Source organism: Hyla sarda, chromosome 6, assembly GCF_029499605.1.
Source record: "Hyla sarda isolate aHylSar1 chromosome 6, aHylSar1.hap1, whole genome shotgun sequence".
Taxonomy (NCBI): Eukaryota; Metazoa; Chordata; class Amphibia; order Anura; family Hylidae; genus Hyla; species Hyla sarda.
In genome coordinates this window covers 29,002,740-29,024,154 of record NC_079194.1, presented here as the reverse complement: position 1 = coordinate 29,024,154, position 21,415 = coordinate 29,002,740, and positions in this window count along the sequence as shown.

Sequence of the window (21,415 nt, the reverse complement as noted above, 5' to 3'; positions counted from 1 at the left end):
TTTTCCTTGTTTAGACACCACAATCTATTTTGACTGTGGCATCTAAAGGGTTAATATCGGACATCAGCCCGATCTGCAATGTCCGGTATTAGCCATGGGTCCTGGCTGCTCATAGCAACTGGGACCCTCAGGAGCTGAGCACGCTTCACATACCGGGAGCCGGCCACGAGCATAAATATACTCTCATGGTCGTTAAGGGGTTTAATCTGTCCACTAGGTCCTGAGATATGTCCCCCAGAAGATCCTCTAATCCTACTAAATTCAGTGATTCACGCACAAGGGGCGGGGCTTCACCCACTTAATTTACATATTCATTGTCTGTGACTCCACATCCTAGTGAAGTGGAGTCACAGACAATTGAGATGTAAATTGAGTGGGTGGAGCCCAACTCCCTGTAAATGGCTCACTGAATTTAGCAGAGGATCTTCTGGGGGACATATCTCAGGACCTACTGGACATATACTGCTCAAAAAAATAAAGGGAACACTAAGATAACACAAGCTAGATCTGTATGAATGAATTAATCATATGAAATATTTTCATCTTTACATAGTTGAATGTGCTGACAACAAAATCACACAAAAATTATCAATGGAAATCAAATTTATCAACCCATGGAGGTCTGGATATAGAGTCACACTCAAAATCAGTGGAAAACCCCACTACAGGCTGATCCAACTTTATGTAATGTCCTTAAAACAAGTCCCAATGAGGCTCAGTAGTGTGTGTGGCCTCCATGTGCCCATAAAACCTCCCTACAACGCCTGGGCATGCTCATGATGAGATTGTCTCCTGAGGGATGTCCTCCCAGACTTGGACTAAAGCATCCAACTCCTGGACAGTCTGTGGTGCAACGTGGCGGTGGTGGATTGAGCGAGACATGATGCCCCAGATGTGCATAGTCAGATTCAGGTCTGGGAAATGGGCGGGCCAGTCCATTGCATCAATGCTTTTCTCTTGCAGGAACTGCTGACAGACTCCAGCCACATGAGGTCTAGCATTGTCTTGCATCAAGAGGAACCCAGGGCCAACCGCACCAGCATATGGTCTCACAAGAGGTCATAGGATCTCATCTCGGTACCTAATGGCAGTCAGGCTACCTCTGGCAAGAACATTGATGGTGTTGCAGCCCTCCAAAGAAATGCCACCCCACACCATTACTGACCCACCGCCAAACCGGTTATCCTGGAGGATGTTGCAGGCAGCAGAAAATTCTCCACAGCGTCTCCAGACTCTGTCATGTCTGTCACATGTGATCAGTGTGAACCTGCTTTCATCTGTGAAGAGCACAGGGTGCCTGTGGCGAATTGGCCAATCTTGGTGTTCTCTGGCAAATGCCAAACGTCCGGCAAGGTGTTGGGCTGTAAGCACAATCCCCACCTGTGGACGTTGGGCCCTCATACCACCCTCATGGAGTCTGTTTCTGACTGTTTGAGTGGACGCATGCACATTTGTGACCTGCTGGAGGTCATTTTGCAGGGCTCTGGTGGTGCTCCTCCTGCTCCTCCTTGCACAAAGGCGGAGGTAGCGGTCCTGGTGCTGGGTTGTTGCCCTCCTACGGCCTCCTCCACGTCTCTTGATTTACTGGCCTGTCTCCTGGTAGCACCTCCATGCTCTGGACACTACGCTGACAGACACCGCAAACCTTCCTGCCACAGCTCGCATTGATGTGCCATCCTGGATGAGCTGTACTACCTGAGCCACTTGTGTGGGTTATAGACTCCGTCTCATGCCACCACTAGAGTGAAAGCACCGCCAGCATTCAAAAGTGACCAAAACATCAGCCAGGAAGCATAGGAACTGAGAAGTGGTCTGTGGTCACCACATGCAGAACCACTCCTTTATTGGGGTGTCTTGCTAATTGCCTATACTTTCCACCTATTGTCTGTTCCATTTGCACAACAGCATGTGAAATTGATTGTCAATCAGTGTTCTTCCTGAGTGGACAGTGGGATTTCACAGAAGTGTCATTGACTTGGAGTTACATTGTGTTGTTAAGTGTCCCCTTTATTTTTTGAGCAAAGTACTAAAAGTAATAAAAGACCCCTTGTTGGACTCCTGTTCTCCCACACTATAACCCAGTGTATTGGGTTAAGTGTGGATGAACATGCTGACGGTTTTCCTTTAAAGTGTGTGATAGCATAGCACACTTTGAGACAGATGTAGTGCTACTGTTGTGCTAACCATACATCTATAAATGTGCAGTTTTCAGGTGTATGGACTCATTGACCCCTGCTAGACAATAAAGAAGTCCTAACTTTATTATGGAAGTCAAGAGGGCCCTTGGGGTACAACTAGTGAGGGGCTGTTGCTGCAGCCTGCACCTTCTTGGGATAGTTAAAACACCATTGCTACAATGGAGTGTGAAGTTACTGCTGAGGTTAAAGGGGTTATCCAGGAAAAAACTTTTTTTTATATATCAACTGGCTCCAGAAAGTTAAACAGATTTGTAAATTACTTCTATTAAAAAATCTTAATCCTTTCAGTACTTATGAGCTTCTGAAGTTAAGGTTGTTATTTTCTGTCTAAGTGCTCTCTGATGACACGTGTCTTGGGAACCGCCCAGTTTAGAAGAGGTTTACTATGGGGATTTGCTTCTAAACTGAGCGGTTCCCGAGACACGTGTCATCAGAGAGCACTTAGACAGAAAAGAACAACCTTAACTTCAGAAGCTCATACGTACTGAAAGGATTAAGATTTTTTAATAGAAGTAATTTACAAATATGTTTAACTTTCTGGAGCCAGTTGATATATAAAAAAAAGTTTTTTCCTGGAATACCCCTTTAACATAACTAAAGATACTATATACCCTTGACTATGGAACCTCCGATACTGGAGGACACCCATATTTTGTGGACTGTAGTTTTGCTCTTTGATGTGGTGGTCAATTTCTGTCCATTATATATTTTTAGAATAAATGTGGTCATTAATAGAAACAGTTCATTAACTGGTGCATTTAGTAATTTTCTACTGACTTCCATAAAAAAGATACAGCAAAACATTGATAATAATATAGAACATGAGGGCTGGTGCCCTGCAGTGAGATGAGGCCATATGTTTAATAGTACATGAAAACTGTAATTAATGGGTATAAAATATCACATTCTTAAAAGTCACACATCAAAATTCTCTAAATTCAAATACATATCATATACTGTGATACTGTGCCAAGGAAAAGTATTCCCTGTCTCCAACTTTTTCCCCATATTTTACTATGTAGAAGCAATGAATCATTGGTTATTTCATTAGGAACAGAGATCAACAGGAGGAAAATGATTGAGTATAAGTCAATGTGTCATAAATAATAATCATAGTACTCACCACTTCCCACTCCAGTGCCAAGCTCCTGCAACCAACATGTGCCAATGATATCCTTGGCTAGACCCCTGCCTAAGTGTAGAACAGCCCTGGTTATGGTCCCTTCTGGCTCCTGCTACTGTGATCTCAAGCCATTTTGTTGGTTCCTTTTTCTTGACCTTCTTCCTAGTTTCCTGGTTTGTTCCTGGCTTTCTTTCCTTTTCTGGTTTCTACTCTTATATTCCTGGTAGTGACCCAGTCTGATCTTAGATTCTGATTTACTTTGTCCTCCTTATATAAACCCAGCCTTCGCTTGGATTCTGCCTTGCCTCAATTCTGTACAGACCTTCTCCTGGTCTCAGCCTGCACCATGCTCCAGTTCTGTCCGCTTGGTTCTAATTCTTCTCCATCTGGTCATGCTCTAGTCCTGTCCTCCTTGCTCTGATCTTGCTCTGTCTGACCAGGTTCCATCCCGGATCTCAGGGTTTTTATCCAGCTTTCTCTCACCTACTGTCAGCCCTGTAACTAAATTCCCATCCTGGCTCAATGTTGGAATTAAAAGTTACGTAGTCAATTAATAGTCAATTAGAAATCACTGAAAAGTTTGAATTTTGAAATCTGTTTTCCTTTAGTCCTATCAGCAGCACAACGTGGGGAATTTCCTTGCCCTTCGAATTGATTGGACAGGTGAACTTTGAAACCCAAGACTAAACACTATACACATAACCCCTTCATGTATTTCAAATCTTTATTAGTAGACTGACATAGAACATTATGAAGAGAGAAACTTTTGCGGCTGGAGGGATTAAAGGGGTACTCCGCCCCTAGACATCTTATCCCCTATCCAAAGGAGTAAACGCCAAAAAAAAACGCTGCGGCCAGATGTTAGCTGTAAATCAATGAGAAATCTCAAAATTCTTTTTGCACTTTATGTTTATCATTTTGCCATTTTTTTTATCCTTTTTATGCAGTTTTTTCACTCTTTTTTTTGGCATTTTTTTCAGCTACTTGGCGGTTTTGCAAAGTCGCAGCATGTTGAGGCCATGGCGTTTTTCCCCTGAAAGTGTGGCGTTTTTCTCCCATAGAAGTCTTTGGGAGTAAAAAAAAAACGCCTTTTAATTTTGGAGTTTTTGCAGGTGTTTTTTATTCTTTTTTTTGGGATCCAAAAAAGTGAGGGAGATACCTTTTTTAATAACATTTCTTACCATTAAAAAAAATATTAAAAAAGATGCAGTAGTGATGGAAAAATTGTATTTAATGAAATGTATCTTTATTATAACAACATTTTAATACATTTTTAAACAGGGATCAATTTATGTGGGCAGGCAGGGCACAAAAAATGTAGCTGACAATAATAAAAATGTAGTGTGTAGTGTGTGTGTGTTTCACTTAAAAAAAAAAAACATTTTTAGGTAGTACTACTACTCCCAGCATGGAACACACTGTGCCATGATGGGAGTAGCAGTACCTGTACTAATTGACAGATCGCCCATGCCACTTCTGACACCCGTTGCGATGCTCCTGAATAATGTATAGATGTGGCGGCCGCTCTTCTATGGTCCCCTGCACTGCCGTATATATACACATATTCATATTTCCTACAGAGAGCTGGGATTGGCCAGATGGTTTCAGCCAATCACAACTCTCTGTGGAAAATATGAATAGGTGTATATATACGGCAGTGCAGGGGACCATAGAAGAGCAGCTGGTCACCCGCATCTATATATTATACAGGAGGATCACAGCGGGTATCAGGAGTGACATCCGCTGTGATCTGTCCTTAACTGCAGGTACTAATACCCACCTACATAAATTGATCCCTGTTTAAAAATTTATTAAAATTTTGTTATAAAAAATAAAAATTTTGTTAAATACATTTTTTCCATCAGTACTGCATCCTTTTTTTGTACTTTTTTTTTGGGTCCCCAACAAATTTAGAAAAAACTTCAAAGGGGCCAAAAATGCAATTTCCACTCAAAAGCAAAAAATGCCCGAAAAAACGCAAGAAAAAAATGGCAAACACAGGAAAATGCTGTGACGTTTTTTCTTGCGTTTTTTTGGGCCACAAAAGAAAACAAGTCAAAACTTTACCTTACAGCAGCTCAACATATTGGAATCTAGAGGAATCTACAAGTGAAATCTCCCAGGAAGGGGACTCCTGCATATATGTCAAAATCACCTCTTTTCTAAAATTACATTTTCAAAGGTTTTCTCTTCTATTGATCTTATCCTGAGTAATAAAAATAAACATCAGTAGACACCAGAAATTTACTCCATTGATGCAATGAATATTTTGAAATTCTTGTGACTAGGTGTCACGTCGGGCAGGGTAAAGGCAAACTATTAGTCTCCCCCACACATCTGTCTCTGACTACTTGCCAATCTGCCCTAAATGATTGACTATCAACTAGACGAAGATCCCTGTACTAAGTGCAGGGTGTAACACAGTCAAAACCCACAAAACAGTCAGGGAACAAAGTCAATCAAACAATAGGAAAAAAGCAACAACAGATCATACAGGACAATAAGGACAAACTAGAGAAAAACAAACACAAACTCAGGTCGCGCAAGCAAGGGTCAATAACAGGAGTATTAAAGAGGAACTAAATCAGCATTCTAAAGAATAGTGAGGAAATATGAAGAAGGTCAGAGAAACTAATGCAGCTAATACAGACTTGAACGTTGATGGGCGAGTAAAGTACAATCAAAAGCAAATAAATGCTCACAGCAAGATTTAAATAATCAGCCGAGCAGGACATGTGCCAGAGTTCAAGACTTGATAGGCACTTAAGCAGGTAATAGAAGGCTGATACATCACTCACCAGCATTCAGACCTTCGTGCACAGAGAGGAAGATGAGGACCAGATCATTACACTAGGCCTACAAAATCTTAATGCTTTCTACTTTATTGGATGGTAGAAATGAATGTAATGCTATCTAAGCAAATGACCCTAGAAAGTTACAGCTGGTGCAGAGAGTTTGCACCATATTATAATAGCTCTTCTAAGTATTATATTCCAAAGAGTTGACAGGTTGGAGAACTGGAAAAGAGATCAGTTGATTAATATTGACGCAGGAAACCTTTGGGCTAAATAATCGGACAAACGATGAGAGTGACTTATTCCAGATGGAAAAAAAGGCTCTGAAGCCCACAGCTTGAAGCTCATTTGTCCTATATGTACATGTTTAGCTGAGGTCATTCCCTTCAAGGGCTCAATGGAGATATCACATGAAGTTTAAAGATCCAGTGGGTAATTTAACTCTAATGTTGGCTTAAGGATAATAAATATCCTCACTAGAGTGTCCAAATTGATAAAGAAATTGATAATGCATCCTGGTTTTACGGTAAGTACAAAAAAATGTAGTAGCCACCAACATTGTCATGGAATGCTACTCTGTTTCTGTAGTACTCTACACTATTGGGGGTACTGAACCACACTCATTGGGTGTGTAGTATTGCCTACTATACTGTATTGCCCCTCCCCTCACCTTTACCTATAATTTGTTGTGTGTATCTGACAATAACTATGCATTTTTTTTCTTCTTGTGTTGCCAAAACATTTTGGCTGCTTGTAGCCAGCCACTCATGTGCCCACCACCAGTCTTAGTCCAAAGGTTGTACGAAAGCCATTTTAATTGACTTGCTAGTAATTGTTAATAATAAACAGTACATAATTTGTATTGTGTCAATAAAACACAAATATTAAAAGGATAAACAATGATGTAGCAACAATATAAAACACATTTTTTTAAATATTCATCCATCCTCTGTTGATCAAGATCCCAATTGGTCCCCTGAAGATACCAGCATATACTGGGTGAAAGGCGTTGAGACAATTTTGTGCATTTTTTTTTCCTATTTGAATCTAATCATGTTGTGATTTGATATACTGGCCAATTACAGGCTGTAGATGCCTTGATGCCTTTATAGTGTCATAATCATTAATGTGTGACCTGGGCGCTACATTTAATTTATGACTGGTTACATTTCTTTTTGGAAACCATAAATATTTTTCATCCTCATCTTTGTTTTCATTAGATTTACTGGGGTATTTTTTTTTTTATTTGATGATATATTGCTGTTGTCACTGTGAATCTTCTTTCTTTAGCACAGTATTTTGCACATTAACCCCTTAAGGACTGAGGGTTTTCCCATTGTTGCACGTTTTTTTTTTTTCCTCCTCACCTTCTAAAAATCAGTTTAGTCTATCTATCAGTTTTCCACCTACAGACCCAATATGAGGGCTTGTTTTATGCATTACCAATTGTACTTTGTAATCACATCAATCATTTCACCACAATATCTACAGCAAAAAATATTTGTGGGACAAAATAAAAAAAAAAAACAAAAAAAAAAAAAACGCCATTTTGTAATTTTTAGCGGCTTCAGTTTCCACACAGTGCACTTTTTGGTAAAAAAGAACACCTTATCTTTATTCTGTAGGTCCATACAATTAAAATGATGCCCAACTTATATAGGTTTTATATTGTTTTGCTTCTGTAAAAAAATATAACTTTGTGCACAAAAATGTGTACATTTAAAATTGTCCTCTTCTGACCCCTATAACGTTTTTATTTTTCTGTATATGGGGATGTGTGAGCTAATTTTTTCACCATGATCTGTAGTTTTTATCGGTACCATTTTTGTTTTGATTGGACTTTTTAATCGCTTTTTATAAAAAAAAATTAGCGTATACTAACTATAATACACAATTTTATAATTTTTTTTTTTTTTTTACATATACGCCATTAACCTTGCGGTTTAATTAACATTGTATTTTTAGACTTAGGACATTTACGCACGTGGCAAAACCACATATGTTTCTTTTTATTTTTGCTTACATTTTTATTTTATGGGAAAAGGGGGATGATTCAAACTTTTATTAGGAAAGGGGTTAATTCCCATATGTTAACTTTATTTAAAAACTTTTTTACACAATTTTTTTAGTCCTCAAAGGGAACTATTACATGCAATCCTTTGATTGCATACACTGTTCAATGCTATTCCATAGCATAGCATTGATCAGTGTTATCGGTGCTCAATTGCTCCAGGCTGCTGAGGCCTCCTGGAACATCAGAGCACTGATTGAACAATGAGGAGGCAGGTAAGGGCCCTCCCATTGTCCTCTCAGCTGATCGGGACATCGCGGTTTTACCATGGTAGTCCCGATCTGATCCGCTGAGCTCCCAGGGATTTTTCATTTTAGAGGCTTTAATCTGGGTTTCTAAGGGATTAATGTCAGGCATCACCACAATTGGTGATGTCAGGCATTAGAGAAGGGTCTCGGCGGCCACTGAGACCACCCTGCTATGACACTGATCAGCTCCTAAACCTGCGTTAAAGAAGGGAAGCAGCGCAGGGCATACAGGTACGCCCTGCGTCCTTAAGAGGTTAAAGTGGTACTTCGGTGGGAATTTTTTTTTAAATCAACTGGTGCCAGAAATTTATACAGATTTGTAAATTACTTCTATTTCAAAGTCTTAACCTTTCCAGTACTGATCAGCTGCTGTATGCTCTTGAGAAAGTTGTGTAGTTCTTTCCAGTCTGACCACAGTGTTCTCTGCTGACACCTCTGTCCATGTCAGGAACTGTACAGAGCAGGAGAGGATTGCTATGAGGATTTGCTTGCACTCTGGACAGTTCCTGACACGGACAGAGGTGTCAGCAGAGAGCACTGTGGTCAGACTGAAAATAACAACTCAACTTCCTCTGGAGCATACAGCAGCTGATAAATACTGGAAGAATTAAGATTTTTAAATAGAAGTAATTTACAAATCCTTTGAGTTAACACTACGCTTTAGTTGTATGTGATTACCGCATTTTTCGCCATATAAGACGCTCCGGCATATAAGACGCACCCAATTTTAAAGGAGGAAAATCTAGAAAAAATAAAGATTCTGAACCAAATACAATGTAAAGTATAGGACAGTGATCTTCAACCTGCGGACCTCCAGATGTTGCAAAACTACAACTCCCAGCATGCCCGGACAGCCGTTGGCTGTCCGGGCATGCCAGGAGTTGTAGTTTTGCAACATCTGGAGATCCGAGGGTTGAAAACCACTGGTATAGGAGGTAGTACTCACGTGTCCCCGCCGCTCCGGACCCGTCACTGCTTATCACCGCTGCCCTGGATGTCGCCCTCCATCGCTGTCGCCGCTTCCTCGGGGTGTCCCCATCGCTCCGGAACATCTCTGCTGCCCAGTATCCTCGCTCTCCGTCACCGCCATCACGTCGCTCCTAATGGATGACGGGACGGCGTGCGTGATGACGTGATGACGACGAAGGAGAGCAGCGGCCATGCAGGGGATTCCGGCACGGAGCAGACATTTGCTGATCGGACACAGAGGAGGCAGGTAAGGTCCCTTCCGGTGTCCTGTAAGCTTTTCGGGACGCCGCGATTTTACCACGGCGGTCCCGAACAGCCGGGTTAGTATTATTTTCGCTTCAGACGCGGCAGTCAGCTTTGATCGCCGCATCTGAAGGGTTAATACAGGGCATCACTGCGATCGTTCGGTGATGTCCTGTATTAGCCCCAGGTCCCGGCCGTTGATGGCCGCAGGGACTGCCGCTATAGGACAGTGTTTTAATGTGTTTTTGCCATATAAGCACCAACTTTCCCCCGCACCAACTTCCCCCCCCCCCCCCAGAAGAAAGAGTGCGTCTGATATGGCGAAAAATACGGTATAAACAATGATGCAAAGAAAATGCACATTAATTACATAAACATTGAGCATCCATAAGCTGCAGAATATATACAGGTATTTAATGCATATCATATTTATGTATACCTGTATAATGGGTAGAAGGTATATATAGACTCAGAGAGTTCAAGCTGTAGGTGTAACATGCAAAGCAGCGCATGTCTCCAGCTTCCCTCCTTACCAGTTCAGACAATGCTGGGTTCTATGGATAATGAATGTTCCTGCAGACATATTTATATCCCGGTTCAAGGCCGATTGAGCAAAGAAATGATAGTGGCATATGCCAGGTTGTGTGAGGCTGAGGATGACAGGCGTTTGTTAGCAGGAACCAGTCTGCTCCCACTATTCTATTTCAGGCTGTGACAAATGCAGGTTCATTTTTATGGGTCAGGAACAGCCTCTGGTTAAAATAATTGTGGTGCAGTTTGTGTGCAGTTAACGATCTGCTGAGGAGCCGGGCCGCCAGGAAGACACATTCCCCTTGGCTCCGGAGGAATTATTCCAACTCCGGTTTAACCCCTTCACTTTCTATGTGGATAAACTTTGCCACTGGAGACAGGAATAGAATCTAAGAAGTGGCAAAAACAAAAATAAGCAAATGATGAATTAGACGCAAACACAAACAGCAGGATCCCTACATATAGCGAAACAGGTGCATCCGTGCACAACTAGATTACACTAAAATATCTATTCATTGTGGTGTTCTTGGTATTTCGAAAATGTTAACTGTATTTTATTAGCGTAAAACTATGTTGCATTGGATTGTGTTAGAATCAATTTACCTTTGTCTAGGCCTGAGAAGGACTTAAAAGCTTTTGTTGGGTGGACCTCAGGCCTAAGGGTCTTTATATTTTTGGCTATTGAACTGCTATGTATAATTTGGCTAGGTTCACATTGCCGTTTGCATACGACACATTAAGGGTCCAATCGGCTCTTTTTTATTTTATTTTCTGAGCCGATTGGACCACAAAATGGGATCGGATGCAAACAGCTACTACCAGGTCCTGATGAACCCCATTAACTTGCATTGGGTCCATTGGTGATCCGGTAATTTTACAGGAATTTAGCTGGATTGCCGACAGAACTCTGAATAGCGGAATCCAATGGCAATGTGAACGAGGCCTAAGACTATAATATTTATTTAGGCTGGAGTATAGAATATGTGATACAGTCCTGACCTCAGTATCTGAGGAAAAGGATTTAGGGGTCATTATTTCAGAAGACCAAAAGGTAGGCAGAAAATGTCATAGAGCATCAGGTCATGCTATCAGAATGATTGGATGTATAGGGAGAGGTATTAGCAGTAGAAATAGGGAAGTGCTCATTGATGTATAGGGAGAGGTATTAACAGTAGAAATAGGGAAATGCTCATGGGTTTAAAGGGAAAGGTATCAGCAGTAGAGAGGGAAGTGCTCATGGGTGTATAGGGAGATGTATTAGCAGTAAAAATAGAGAAGTGCTCATGAGTGTATAGGGAAAAGTATTAGCAGTAGAGGGAAGTGCTGATGGTTTAATAGGGAGAGGTATTAGCAGTAGAGAGGGAAGTGCTCATGCCACTGTACAGAACACTTGGAGTATTGTGTGCAGTACTGGAGACCGTATCTCCAGAGGAATATAGATACACTGGAGAAAGTTGAGGGATGAGCTACTAAACTAGCACATGGATTGCAGAATAAAACTTACCAGGAAAGGCTAAAGGACCTTAACATGTATAGAAGAAAAACGAGACCGAGGGGATATGATAGAGACTTTTATATACATGAAGGGAATCAACGCAATAAAGACTGACAGCATATTTGAAAGAATAACTACCACAAGAGGACATAGTTTTATATAGAGGGGAAAGGTTTCTGCAGTAATATCAGGAAGTATTACTTTACTGCCAGTAGTGGATGCATGGAATAGCCTTCCTGCAGAAGTGGTGGCTGCAAATACAGTGAAGGTTTAAGCATGCGTGGGATAGGTATATATCCTTCATATAAGATAGGGATAGGCATAAGGTTATCCTTCATATAAGATAGGGATAGGCATAAGGCTATCCTTCATATAAGATAAAGATAGGCATAAGGCTATCCATCAAATAAGATAGAGATAGACATAAGGCTATCCTTCAAACAAGATAGAGACAAGAACTATTGATAGTATTGAGAATATTGGACAGAGTAGATGTGCTGAATGGTTCTTATCTGCTGACACATTCAATGTTTCTATTAACGGTAAATAGAGAGCGCAGATGTATCGGTAACCAGAATGAAAATGTAGGCCAGAAAGTCAGCAATGGACTCCCTTAGCTGTTGTGCAATTGTCTGACCAGCCTACCAATAGTAAACCAAATACATCTAAGGAAGACACAACACGAATCAAAAGGTCCGGTGTGAATAAGGCTAGAAGTTCATTACACCAAGCATCAGTACATGCAATGTTTTGGCTTAAAAAGCCTTTTTCAACCATAACAAACAAAGCATTGAAGCCATCTTAAATATACAGAGAATAGCTGTGATTGTTGATAAAAATGGTGAAAAAAAACTTACAAATATTTTATAGTACAACCCATTGCCCATGGTTGGCCAAGAAGCTCTTGATGGTAGGTAAGATGGGTCGTGCTAACGAGTTCCAATGTACTGGAGCAGCACGGGAGAAGTCGTGGAGATAGTTGTGTGAGGCCATAGCTCAACAGTCTACAAATCACGGAAGGGTGATAGTTTTTTGGTCTTTTTACTTCAGAATAAACTATGAATATGATCGGATGGACTCACGATAGCCTAATGTTGTTTGCACTCCTTTTAATTTCAATGACAGACGTGCCCATGAAGACAAATCCTCTTAAGTCTAATAATACATTTTTCCTTTTGCAGACATGCATCGCCATAGGATATGCTCAGAAAATAATTGAAAGTCTCAGCCTTATTCAACATTCAAGTCTCTTGTTTTCTTTTCTTTTTTCTTTTTTCTTGTTTTGTTAGAAGAGCAAAACAGTAAGGCAAATTTTTTTTTTCTTAGTACTAAATAAAATAAATATTAATCTCCTTCGTCCAACAATAAGATTACCTTATCAAACTCAAGGACTTGGCATAGAAATAAACATCATTTTTTGTTTTGTGAAATAAAGTAGTAGAAACTGTAACTGGGTGTAAGAATTCAACCTTTGATCAGAAACTGGAAAATCGGGAAGTCAGGCAAATGCAGCATTGTTTATTTGAAGTCCATTATTGCCGGTCTGTGCCATTCAATGCCCATGAGACTTGTGGTGTCTTGGTTTGTAATCTGGCTCTCCTGTCTTATACAGACTGCTCTGTTTTTCAGTACTAAGGTTATGTTCACACCACGGAATGTCCGCACGGAGACTCTCTGGAGCATACAGCATCTGATGGATTAAGATTTTTAAATAGAAGTAATTTACAAATCTGTATAACTTTTTTGCACCCGTTGATTTAACCCCTTAAGGACACAGGACTCACCTCTACGCCCTGAGTCCGCTACCTTTCTATAATATGGGGTCACATCATGACCCTGCGTCATAGTGGGTCGGGCCAGGCCTCAACGGCTGGGACCCGTGGCTAATAGCAGGCGTCACTGACCACGGTGCTACACGCTATTAACTCTTTAGACGCGCGATCAAGTCTAAATTTTTAAAAAAAGCACTCCCGGCAGCTCAGTCGGGCTGATCGGGACCATAGCGGTGAAACCATGATGTCCCGATCAGCTAGGACGCATCAGGAGGGTCCCTTACCTGTCTCCTGAAAGTCCAATGGTTGAATGACTGCTCCATGCCTGAGATCCGGGCAGGAGCAGTCAAGTGTCAGAATCACTGATCAATGCTATTGTTAGGATTCGGCTAGCTGGATGTGGATCCTCTGTGTCAGCGAGGGATTGGCGTGGACCGTGTCGGTGGACCGGTTCTGGGTTGCTACTGGTTTTCACCAGAGCCCGCCGCAAAGCGGGATGGTCTTGCTGCGGCGGTAGCAACCAGGTCGTATCCACCGGCAACGGCTCAACCTCGCTGACTGCTAAGAAGGCGTGGGACAGAAGGACTAGGCAGAGGCAAGATCAGACGTAGCAGAAGGTCAGGGCAGGCAGCAAGGATCGTAGTCAGGGGCAACGGCAAGAGGTCTGGAACACTGGCTAGGGATACCCAAGGAAACGCTTTCACTGGCACAGGTGGAAGCTAATTAGACTAATTGGGCCAGGCACCAATCACTGGTGCACTGGCCCTTTAAATCTCAGAGAGCTGGCGCGTGCGCGCCCTAGAGAGCGGAGCCGCGCGCGCCAGAACATGACAGCCGGGGACCGGGACGGGTAAGTGGCTTGGGATGCGATTCGCGAGCGGGCGCGTCCCGCTATTCGAATCGCATCCCCATCGTGAATGTCAGTGCAGCGCTCCCGATCAGTGGGTCTGACCGGGGTGCTACAGAAAGGAGAACGCCGCGAGCGCTCCGGGGAGGAGCAGGGACCCGGAGCGCTCGGCGTAACAGCTATCCTATGGGATAAAAATGATCAGTATAAAAGATCAGTGTAATATATGTTATAGCTCCAAGAGGGGGCTAAAGCAAAAAGTGAAAAAAAATGTAACCCCTCCCCTAATAAAAGTTCAAATCACTCCCCTTTTCCCATTTAAAAAAAAAAACTGTGTAAATAAAATAAAAATAAACATATGGGGTATCTATTTGTGCGGAAATGTCCAAACTATAAAAATATATCATAAATTTAAACCGCACGGCCAATGCCGTATGCGCCCCAAAAATTCCAAAATAGCGTATTTTTGGTCACCTTTTATACCATTAAAAAATGACTAAAAAGCGATCAAAAGGTCCGATTAAAATAAAAATGATACCGATAATAACTTCAGATCGCGGCAGAAAAAAAATGAACCTTCATACCGCACTGTACGCAGAAAAATTAAAAAGTTATAGGGGTCAGAAGATGACAATTTTAAACGTATTAGTTTTCGTGCATGTAGTTATGATTTTATGACAAAATCAAACCTATATAAGTAGGGTATCATTTTAATTATATGGACCTACAGAGTTAACAGAAGGTGTCATTTTTACAGAAAAAATGTACTGCGTTGAAATGGAAGCCCCCAAAATGTACAAAATTGTGTTTTTTCTTCAATTTTGTCTCACAATTATTATTTTTTTCCCATTTTGCCGTAGATTTTTGGAATTGGTGGCACAGATAATAAGCCATCATATGGAATTTTAGGTGCAAAAATGAAAGGGTTATGATTTTCAAAGGTACGGAGGAAAAAATTAAAGTGCAAAGATGCTTGGTCCTTAAGGGGTTAAAAAAATTCTACTGGTGTATCTCTTTAAAGATCTCTGGCTTTGTACCCTGTTCTTGTAAATTTTTTTTTCTTGGTAAGTCTAGTTTTTTTTTTTTTTTTTTTTTTGTCTATCATTGCGAATCCCATGTTTCTGTATTAGTGTTTTCTGTACATTCTTGTAGTATTGCTTTTTTTTTTTTTGAACAGTCGCATAACAGATACATAATCAGACACCAAGTCAGATCTTAGACTCTCAAAATTCAATACAATGTTGGATATTGTAACATATGGGCATATACTAAAAGTTGGCTAGCAAACTGCCCACTACTTGGGTCATAATGCTGAATGTAGAGAAGGGAACTTGCTTACCTTTCCCATTTTCCCCTTGGCTTGTTTCAGCATCCCAAACCTTCCCTAGCTCCACTACATGCTCCTTAGCAGACAGCTACACCTCAGCTGATACTAACAAGCAGTTCCTCATTTCCCTGGCTTTCTGATAATCATCCAGCCCCATCCCTGCTGGGCCCTGGCTATTTAACTGCAGCAGTTCAGTCTTCCTCTGCCCTTGTGTGGTCTATTTTTTCCCACCTTTGGCTGTCTATGAATGCTGGGAGTTGTAGTTGTGGAACAGCTGGAGGCACACTAGTTGGGAAACACTTCTCTAGTTTGTTGGTGCTGTACTGGGTAATGTTTCAGCAGCTCCTATCCCTGGTGTTGTACCACAGCTATAGACAAGGCAGAAAAAAAAAAACCTTTATGCCTTTTATGTTCTTTTCTTTTATTCTTTTTTTTTTTTTTTTTCTTAACCATGGGTTTAACAGGTGATGGGAAGAGAAAATTGGTCTTTCTGCTGAAATATTTAAATCTATTTTTTTCACTTGTGATATAGGAAAAGTGTCCAAACACATTCACACTTTTAAAACCCAGGGACTTTCGTTGTAATACAAAGTAACACATGGATTGAATTGTTTCACTTGCAATCTTTGCAGCCCAGGTACTTTGTGTCAGTGATTGATGAATAAGCCGCGAGTGATCAATACTCCTATCAGTGTAAACTTTATCTGCATATTAACTATTCGGCTTTTTCAGACTTGTTAGCAGGATTTTTCAAAGCCTCCTTTTCACAAGCTGCATTAACCGTCTCTGAGATTCCTGAGCAATAGGAAAAAGTACAAAAAAAAACTTTCTTCTTTGAAAATTCTAGCATTATATGAGGCTGTAATACATTCATTTTGGTTCATCTATATTCATCTATATTCTTTTAAAGGTGTCTCATTAGGATCTGGCACGAAAGTTTTGCCCAAAATACAAAGAACCGAGCCCAGAACAGAGATTAATTGCAAAAAAGGAAGATTAACTCCGGCCAAGTAGCTTTATACCTGTCAATATGGACATAGCCCATTTTGGCCTTAAAGAGGTACTATAGTGCTGACAACTTATCCCCTATCTAAAGGATAGGGGATAAGTTGCCTGATCGCGCGGGGTCCTGCCGCTGGGAACCCCCCGCGATCTCGCACGCAGCACCCCGCTCTCATCAGGCCCTGGAGCAAACATCACTCCGGGTCTGATGACTAGCGATCACGGGGCCGGAGTATCGTGACGTCACGGCTCTGCCCCCATGTGACGTCACACTCCGCCCCCTCAATGTAAGTCTATGGCAGCGGGCGAGACAGCTGTCTCGCCCCTGCCATAGACTTGCATTGAGAGGGCGGATCGTGACGTCACACGGGGGCGGAGCTGTGACGTCACGATCACCGGCCCCGTCATCAGATCCGGAGCGGATGTTTGCTCCAGGGCCTGCTGAGAGCAGGGTGCTGCGTGCAAGATTGCGGGGGTCCCTTAGATAGGGGATAAGTTGTCAGCACGGTAGTACCTCTTTAAAGGGGAACTCTGCTGCTAGGCATCTTATACCTTACCCAAAGGATAGGAGATAAGATGTCTGATCGCGGGGGGTCCTGCAGCTGGGACACTGGCGATCTTTGTGTAGCACCCGGCATTCATTTAGATAACTTGGTGCGGACAGCAGGGGTCGTGATATCACGGCCATGCCCTTCATGACATCACGCCACGTCCCCTCAATCCAAGTCTACGGAAGGGGCGTAGCGGCAGCCACGCCCCCTTCTGTAGACTTGCATTGAGGGGGCGCGGCGTGACATCACGAGGGGCGTGACTGTGATGCCACAATCCCTGCTTACCGCTCCAAGCGTTCGGAACAGAATGTTCCGAACGCTGGAGCAGCGGTGTACCCCTTTAACCTGTTAAGGACCAAAGACGTAAACTTACGCCCCTAGTCCCGCTCCCGTGATATAACGCGGGGTAACACGGTAACCCCGCATCATATCACGGCGGGCCCGGCGTCATAGTGACGCCGGGACCCGCCGCTAATAGTGCGCGCCACTGATTGCGGTGCCACGCCCTATCAACCCTTTAGCCGCGCGCTCAAAGCTGAGCCGCGCGGCTAAAAGTGAAAGTAAAATGTGTCGGTTAGCTCAGGGAGCTGTTCGGGAAAATTGAAAGAGTTATGATTTTTTTTTAAAGATAAGGAGGAAGAAACGAAAGTGCGAAAAACGCCTGTTCCTTAAGGGGTTAAGGACACAGCCAATTTTACAAAAAAAAATAATATTATTTTGGGAAGAAAATTGATAGGAAACACGCAATTTCTGACCCTTATAACTATTTTATTTTTCTATATATGGGGATGTATAGGGCTCATTTTTTGTGCCATGATCTGTAGTTTTTGTATGTACCATCTGTTTTGACTGTGCTTTTTGATTACATGTGCTTTTTATGCATTTTTTTTCTGATATATGTTTAAAAATCTGTATTTTTGATGTATTTATTGTTTGTTTGTTTTTTATGTTTACAACGTTTACTACGCAGGGGAAGTTACCAAATATGTGTATTGTTTTTTTTTTTTTTTATGGAAAAATAAGGGTGAGTTTATTTTTTAATAGAGGATTGGTTTTATAAACCGTATTTTTCGCCCTATAGGACGCACCGGATTTATAGGTGCAAAATCTAAAAAAAATAAAGATTTTGAACCCAATAGTGGTCTTCAACCTGCGGACCTCCAGATGTTGCAAAACTACAACTCCCAGCATGCCCGGACAGCCGTTGGCTCTCCGTCGCCGCCATCACGTCGTTACACACGCCGACGCAAGTACGCGACGACGTGATGACGAGGAAGGAGAGCGCTGGCCATACAGGGGATCCCTGAATGGAGAAGACACCGAGGAGGCAGGTAAGGTCCCCCCCGGTGTCCTGTAAGCACTAACCCGGCTGTTCAGTCGGGCTGTTCGGGACCGTCGCGGTGAAATCGCAGCGGTCCCGAACAGTCCGACTGAACAGCCGGGTTAGTGTTACTTTCCCTCCAGACGCGGCGGTCAGCTTTGATCACCGCGTCTGAAGGGTTAATACAGGGCATCACCGCAATCGGTGATGTCCTGTATTAGCCGCGGGTCCCGGACGTTGATGGCCGCAGGGACCGCCGCGATAGGGGTGTATTCGCTGTATAAGACGCACCAACTTTTTCCCCCCAGTTTTGGGGAAGAATAAGTGCGTCTTATACGGCGAAAAATACGGTAATTTTTAAGACATTTGTTTACACTTTTTGAGTCCCTATAGGGGACTTTATATGTCATAATTAGATTCTCTGTAATATGCTTTAGCATTACACAGTGATACAGACAGTATACTGTACACAGAGTATGTATATTGCCCAGACAGTATATACACACAAACACATCTAGGCAGGGTTTACACGAACAAAATCTACAGCCAGGTGGGCAGTGCCAGTGGTCAGTAGTCGGCATTGACATCCCCATAGAGATCCGCTTAGAAATGCATTGTTGTCTATGGGGACGTCAACGCCATCCGCGTAGTCCTAGCGCTGACTACTGATGGCACCGGCCACCCTCATGATCCCCAGTCATAATTCTAGGCGGAGATTCTGTTCGTGTGGACCCGGCCTTACTTTTAAAGGGGAAAAAAAACTCCAAGGGGTCCTTTTGACATTACAGGTCCTCTCCTCCTTCTCGCATACAGACACCATCTGCAGCCTCTCCCTGCCCCTCCTCAACCATCCCAATCCTCCTGTGCTCCGACAGCAGATGGGACGAGTCTGGAACAGTTGGGAGGGCCCATCTGGGCAGCACAGAGACCTCAGGGGGCAGCTACTTTCCCCCCCGAGGAACGACTAGGCCTGGGGCAGCTGCACCTTTTGCATTGCATTAAAGACAGCCCTATTGGGCTTCCTTTGTATCTAGGTTTATGATTTATGAAAACCCGTCCAAAGGAAAAAGTTGCCCAGTTGCCCATAGCAACCAATCAGATCGCTTCTTTCATTTTGCAGAGGCCTTGTTAAAAATGAAAGAAGAGATCTGATTGGTTGCTATGGGCAACTGGGCAACTTTTCCTCTGGACAGGTTTTGATAAATCTCCCCCTATTACACTGAACCTTCAACTTACAATGGCCTCAACATACAATAGTTTCAACACACAATGGTCTTTTCTGGACCATTGTAACTTGAAACCAGACTCCACATACAATGCTATGGAATCTGCGAAATGTGTCAGTGGATATTTCACTGGTAAAACCCATGTATTCCTAAAGTGCATGCACTGACTAGTGTCTGGTAGCGCCCCCTACAGTACAGGGAGGTATTACATGTTCTGTACTACTCTTTCCCTGTATTACTGAAGTGCATGCACTGACTGGTGTCTGGTAGCACCCCCTACAGTACAGGGGTGTATTACATGTTCTGTACTACTCTTTCCCTGTATTACTGAAGTGCATGCACTGACTGGTGTCTGGTAGCGCCTCATACAGTACAGGGAGGTATTACATGTTCTGTACTCTTAACCTGTATTACTGAAGTGCATGCACTGACTGGTGTCTGGTAGCACCCCCTACAGTACAGGGAGGTATTACATGTTCTGTACTCTTTACCTGTATTACTGAAGTGCATGCACTGACTGGTGTCTGGTAGCGCCCCCTACAGTACAGGGAGGTATTACATGTTCTGTACTCTTAACCTGTATTACTGAAGTGTATGCACTGACTGGTGTCTGGTAGCGCCCCCTACAGTACAAGGAGGTATTACATGTTCTGTACTCTTAACCTGTGCCAGGGTTAGCTTCTCCTTTGGACACCAGGTGAGGGCGGCTCCATTTCCCTTTTTTTTTGGATATTGCGTGTTCTGTACAGGACCCTGAAGAAGCTTCTGTCCTCTACATAGACCAGTGTTTCCCAAAGAAGTTGCCTCCAGCTGTTGCAAAACTACAACTCTCAGCATGCCCGGACAGCCGAAGGCTGTCCGGGCATGCTGGGAGTTGTAGTTTTGCAACAGCTGGAGGCACACTGGTTGTGAAACACTGACAAAGACAGTGATTACAGCTCCCTGCAGATCTTTCTTACATTTATCTGTAAGGATTTGCTTTATCTCTATTAGTTATCTACTTATTTATCTTTTATCCTCCCTTTTTCCTATTTTTGGATGACATTTTGTTGGCTTCAGAACCAATTACCAGGTTTCCATAAAGTTATGGTCTCTACATACAATGGTTTCAACATACAATGGTCGTCCCGGAACCGATTAATATTGCAACTTGAGGGACCACTGTATAGTGTTTATACTGCAGCGCCAATCCTGATTATTTCTCCTCGCCACTGATGATTTTCTGATGATTTTCTAGGCAGGGAAACTGCTGAGCTCCTAATTTTCCTTCTCTGGGGCGAACATGCTCTCCAGTTAATTTTACCTGTCACTGGTAAACAAGTCCTATGTCAGGGTTATTAAGAGGTAATAATTTGCGGGAAGCCTCGGGGGTTACAATCAAAGCATATAAAGGGAGTAATTATTCTGTGAATCTAAGTAAGACGTAACGCGGGATGTATATGGGGCTTGTCATCTGCTTCATTAGACATATCCACAACCTATTTGGTTAAATCATCCTCTAAATGATCAAAAAAAAGCGTACGGTTTGGGGGTTACGAGACAGATCTCCAGAGATAATTATTGTGTATGTAGAATTCATGTGGTTGGGTTTAAAAACTGCGAGAAACCTCTGCAACTATGACGCAAAGTATCTCATTAATTTTTTAAGGTTCAGAGAAAATACAATAAATTGTAGGCGCATTTTAATATGCTGTAC